Source organism: Mytilus trossulus, chromosome 8 (genome assembly GCF_036588685.1).
Source record: "Mytilus trossulus isolate FHL-02 chromosome 8, PNRI_Mtr1.1.1.hap1, whole genome shotgun sequence".
Taxonomy (NCBI): Eukaryota; Metazoa; Mollusca; class Bivalvia; order Mytilida; family Mytilidae; genus Mytilus; species Mytilus trossulus.
In genome coordinates this window covers 60983117-60989092 of record NC_086380.1, presented here as the reverse complement: position 1 = coordinate 60989092, position 5976 = coordinate 60983117, and the positions used below count along the sequence as shown (strand labels likewise).

Sequence of the window (5976 nt, the reverse complement as noted above, 5' to 3'; positions counted from 1 at the left end):
TTCATTATGTACATATAAGGGGGGTCTGAGCGGGACTCGGGATTGTCGAGGCATATTTTTTGTAAATGTGACACATGAAAGTCAAATTATGAGGGAGGGTAAGAGGAGTACTGATTCCGAAATCCAGAGCTTAAAAACACGAAATCCCAAAATCCCGGGCTTAAAAACACTAAATCCCGAAGTCCCGAAATTCGAAAAAAGAATTATCGGATCCCGAAAGGGTCAATCCCGAAATCCAGAGCTTAAAAACACCCGATCCCGGAGTCCCGATAAAGGTCCTATATCCTCCCTCAACAAATTATTGTGTCGTGAAAACGCGAAATGAAGTTAAGCGGGACATGGGATATTACAAAAATATCAGAATTGTTCACTTACATAGTGTAAGCGTGATGGCATCATGCGGGAATCTAAAAAAATAAATAGTAACTAAGCGGGATCCGTGAACAGAACCCCCAATGAGACCCCAATTAGTTGTGGCTTATTTTGGTCTTTTAAGTTCGTTTCTTTCCCCTACATTACTTGACCGTTTTTTGTAAAACAACAGCACTCGAGGTCTGACAGTATTTTACCAAGAACATGAAGAAATGCACAAAATATTCAAAAAGGAAGGCCTAGAAAATTTAAATATTGGTATGCACACATACTCCCCTGTCAGCACAGACAATTATATTTTTGTAAACGCGCCTAACTCGTTTCTAATATTTATAATAGAACTGAAAAGAAAATTGAAATGGAAATGGGGAATGTATCAAAGAGATAACAACATGACCAAAGAGCAGATAACAGCCATAGGTCACCAATGGGTCTTTATTGCAACGAGAAAATCCCACAACCTGAGACTTGGGTGGATCCTGGGTCATATAAAGGGGTTCCTAACCCAGGACAAATTTTTTTTTTGGGGGGGGGGGGGGGTGTGTCAAACTACATGTCCACATTCAAATGCATTGATCGTCCAGTAAAGAAAGGGGGGGTTCCAACATGTCCAACCCTCAGCCCCCGGGATCCGTGCCTGTGAGGCATGCTTTAAGTTGCCATTAAACAAAAATGTATACTAGTTGAGTGATAATGGACGTCATACTAAGGCAGCAACCATTTGATTTTCTGGGGGGGGGGCTATGGTTTTTTTTGGAAAAAAAAGTTTGTTTCCAGGTTTTGGTGAAAAAAATAATTTGTTTTGGACCCTGAGAAAAAAAAATTGTTTGTTTCACCCTCAGCTGCCACTATATGTAATGCTAAAATTGAAAGAAAAAAATTGTTTTCGGTTTGTCGGTAAAAAAATAGATTGTTCTTCGCCGAAGGCGAAATAAAAAGTTTGCACAGATAAAAAAACCCATAGCCCCCCCCAGAAAATCAAATGGTTGCTGCCTAAACTCTTCAATACAAAAAATAGAAACTAAAATAAAAATCATACAAAGGTCACAAAGGCCATAACTTCTGGCTCCTGAATTAGAAAAAGTGCAAAATGCAGTGGGGATAAAAGCCTTTACTGTAAATTCCTGAAATTACAATTATATAAATCATCTCGCATCTTTGTGCATTTCTTGAAATTGGTAATATTAATAAATGCATGCAATATTTTCAGAAAATTTCAATATATAGGCTTTTAAAAGTCAATCTTGTGCATGATTATCAATGATTATACTCGTACATTTAACACATGTGTTCTCAAAATTCAAAGGTGTCTATGCTATTTATGACAACTTTTTATACCCCCGCTTTCAAAAAAGGGGCGTATACTGTTTTACCTCTTTCTGTCAGTCGGTCCGTCCGTCAGTCAGTCCGTCTCATGAATATTTTTCGTCGCATTTTTCTCAGGAACTACAATACAAGGATTTCTGAAATTTGGTTTCAGGGTTTATCTAAGTCATTTATACCATGTGATGCGTTTTCAGATTGATCACTTGACAACATCCTGTTTACAGAAACACTTGTATGATTTTACACATGATAGCCAAGTTGAAAATTTTCGTCACACTTTTCTCAGGAACTACAATACAAAGATTTCTGAAATTTGGTTTCAGGATTTATATAAGTCAGCTATACCGTGTGATGCGTTTTCAGATTCATCACTCGACAACTTCCTGTTTACCAAACACTTGCATATTTTTACACTATTTATATTATCCACTTGCGGCGGGGGTATCATCAGTGAGCAGTAGCTCACAGTTTCACTTGTTAATCAAGTATAAATTTACAAAATATGTTTAGAACTATATGATTTTTAGGTTTTTAAGCATAGATATACATGTAGTAGGTCAGGATCTGCGAACTCTCATTGACTGACTGAGCACATGAATTCAACACCTAGTTTGTTGGTGATGTTGGTGTTGCTTAGTGTTTTGTTTTGTTTTTCTTTTCTGCATCTTATGTTTTGCCTTGGCATTGTCAGTTTCTCTTTCATTGCCTTTGTTTTTTTGTTATGTTAAATAACAAATCACAAGAGAGAAAAGACAAAAAAAAATATGTGAAAAAATGGCTTAGTTCAGTATATATAAAGGACAGAGATAACAAATAGCTATATAAGAAAAAAGAAAATTCCTTTTCTAAAGTCAATTGTCTGATAATCTAGAAGATAGCCTGATTTGGTCTAATTCTCCTGAATTCTAGCAGGTACTTTATTCCAACTTGTTTTATTCAAACAAACCATGTCTTAGATAGTCTTGGAATTAGAATACATTAATTATAAAATTTTCATAATACTTTGGTGAATTATCTATTGATATAATCATGTTAATTAAGCTCCTTTTTAATTTTTAGGGATTTTAAATTTTTAATTAAAAGTTAGGGATTTTATTAATAAAAGGGGGGATTTTCCAGTACGTATACTATTAATAATGCTTTGAGCAATTTTCATGAAACTTGGTGAATTATTTTTATATAACATAAACATGATAATTTTCCTTTTAATTTAGAAAAAAATCTGATTTATGTCATTGTACTATCATGACTTGGGATTAGGATAGTTATTATAGATATTTTTATGAAACTTTGGTGCATTGTTTTTATATCTTGACATAAACACCCTTTTTATTATTATGACCCAAAGTGGAGGGGGCATAATGTTTAACACTTGATCGTTTGTCCGTCTGTCCCAAAGTTGTTTTTTGTTCTCTTACAGTACTTTAGTTTGCCTCAACCAAATTCAATTAAACTTTTACAAAAGCTTGTTATCGCAATACTCAGATCAAGTTTGAGTTTTGGTGATGTCAGTGTTACTGTACTAGAGTATCAGAGTTATGCCCCTTTAGAAATGGGGAAAATATGCTGAATTTTTGGTTTCCTGTTCTCTAAACTTTAGTTTGTCTCAACCAAATGTTATGAAATCAATACACAATGCTTATCACCACAAAATACAGATTAAGTTTGAATTTTGGTAGTGTCTCTTTTACTAAATTCTATAGTTATGTTCTTTAAAAATGGAAAAAATTGTTTCGGCCTTCTAACTTAAGTTCCCCTCAACCAAATTTTATTAAACTTTAAAACAATACTTTTTATCACAATTTTAATCAGATCAATTTCAAATTTTGGTAGTAAAACTTTTACCGTTCTTCAGTTATGTTCCTTTAAAACTTTGAATAATATGCAAGCTGGAGTATCATTCCCTATTTATCATGTATATTTTTTTATAAGATGCAGAGTAAAGGAACTTTAGTTGTTGCAAAGTTATTTAAAATTTGTCCATTTTCAAAAACTTTGAAAGGTTTTAAAAATGTATTTGACTATTTGTTAAAAAAATTGCTGCCTTAAACTTATAGTCACTTGAGATATCTATAAATTGAGCCAAATTATATACATGTTTTAAGTCAATGAGTACCACTGTTTGTGCATGTTTTGTTTTTTTTGGAGGGCGGGGGTCTTATTTGCACAGTGCTTATAGTTTTTTAGTCGATCAATAAAATTCATTTAAAGCTTAAAGACCACCTATAAGGGCAAGAAGCTTATCAAGCACTCATGGTTTAGGTTTTTATTAAACACACATTAATATACATATAAATGTACATTAAACAGAAAAAAAATTTGATACAAGATGTCATTCAACTTTTACTCTTTTATGTATAGGACAAGAACTATAGAAGATACAGAGAAATAATATACAGCAGAAATGATAGGCAATGTAAAATTTGCAGAAGCCAACTAAACCTAAATGGTAAGGCACCTTTTAATTTTAAAAAGTAATTGAACTTGAAAGATGATTATTAGTATCATGATTACTATAAAAATTCAAAGATTTGGTATATTGAATATGAAAACTATGATGGCATTGAGAAAGCAATTGTAGGCCTGTTACGTCCTTCAATAATGAGAAAATCCATACCCTATACTATAGTCAAAGTAGGCAGCTATAAAAGACCTAAAGATGAAACATTGAAACAATCAAACTGTAAAACTAATCATGCTAATTGCCTAGTTTATAACAAAATAAATTACAAAAAATAAATATGACCGGTATGAAACAACAACAACAACCACTAAATTTTAGTGTCAGACTAAACTGACAAAAGCTACAGGCTCTGAACTTTGGACAGGCACAATAGGAATATGGCAAGGTTATATAAAAATAAGATGTGGTAAGATTGCCAACAAGACAACTCTCCACCAGACAACCAATGATGTAAATTTCCTGCAAACATGGACTTGACTTCTGTAAATCAACTAATTTTTTCGTGAATACTTTATTTGGCATTTTATACTTTCTATTCTACATCGCAGTTATTTATTTTTCTCGAGTTCAAGTTTACTTATTAAATGTATTTTAATAAGGAAAGATACACATGAAAAACATTTATTGCTGCTTCTCTCTCCATTTATCCATTTATAACATTTTATTTGTTTATTTTGTGTATTTATAGGTGATCAGACATCTTGGTTTTCATGATCAATAGGTCATTACTGAAGAGGAAACTTAAAGTTGAAATTTATTTACATAGTGCATAATTGGATTAATTTGAAATGGAACGTGTGCTTTCCTGCAAAAAAGAAATAGGAAATTTCAACATTATCACATGATAATGACCATATAAAACAGAATGGAGTTCTATCATAGATACACAAAAACACTATTGCATAAAAGCAACAACATATCTTAATCAAAAGAAAGGAGAATGCAGAACAAATACTATTTTGTTGTTGAAAAAAGGAACACCAGTTTTATCCACTCATTTACATCGCTCCCTCATATCAAATATACAGAAGAAGATCATTGAAGAACAATTTGCAAAAATGATTTCTCTTAGAATTGAAGGGAATTGTTTAGTGAATGGAATAATGTATTCACTGAATTCTTACGTAGTGGATTGAATAACTGTACACAAGCTGAAACAGAAGAAGTTCTAATTTAAGATAACAAGAAAAGTGTTTATTTTATTATTTAATCTGCAAATATATAAACAAATTCTTTAGAACACCACAAATGATATAATGACATTCAAATTGGTTGCTTATTAATGTTCCGCATTGAAACAATTACAAAGAAATCAGAAGCATTTGCTCCAAAAAAAATTATAAATCAAAGTTAAATTTATATAAAAAGTATAAACAATACCTAGATCTAAATAGTCAGACTGTATTATTTTCAATGTCATTAAAATGTTGAGTCAAACATTTATTAAAGTTTTAAATATTATTTGCATCAATTATACAGTCTTGTAATAATTATATGCATACTGTCTGTATACATGGTGAAGTGAAGAAATGTTTAACAAGTAAAAATAAGGGAAAACATTTCCTTAAGGGAAATTTGATGTTCAAAAATTTCCTTAGAGGAAATTTGAAGAACAATGATTTCCTTAGAGGAAATTTGTTGTCTTGAATTTTCCTCCAAGGAAAAGTGTTCGTCAAAAATTTCCTCACAGGAAAAAGTATTTCCTCCAAGGAAAATGTGAAACTACAAATTTCCTCACAGGAAAAAGTATTTCCTCAAAGGAAAATTTGAAGCTGCAAATTTCCTCGAAGGAAAATTTGAAGCTGCAAATTTCC

At 32.0% G+C, this 5976-nt stretch overlaps 1 long non-coding RNA gene across 1 annotated transcript; it reads left to right on the top strand.

Annotated features, from left to right (window-relative positions):
* Positions 1-518: 518 nt before the first annotated feature.
* LOC134682017 (uncharacterized) lies at positions 519-5425 on the top strand. The gene is made up of 3 exons (XR_010100758.1): positions 519-630; positions 4060-4147; positions 4851-5425. It is a non-coding gene; the product is annotated as an uncharacterized LOC134682017 (long non-coding RNA).
* The last annotated feature ends 551 nt before the right edge of the window (positions 5426-5976 follow it).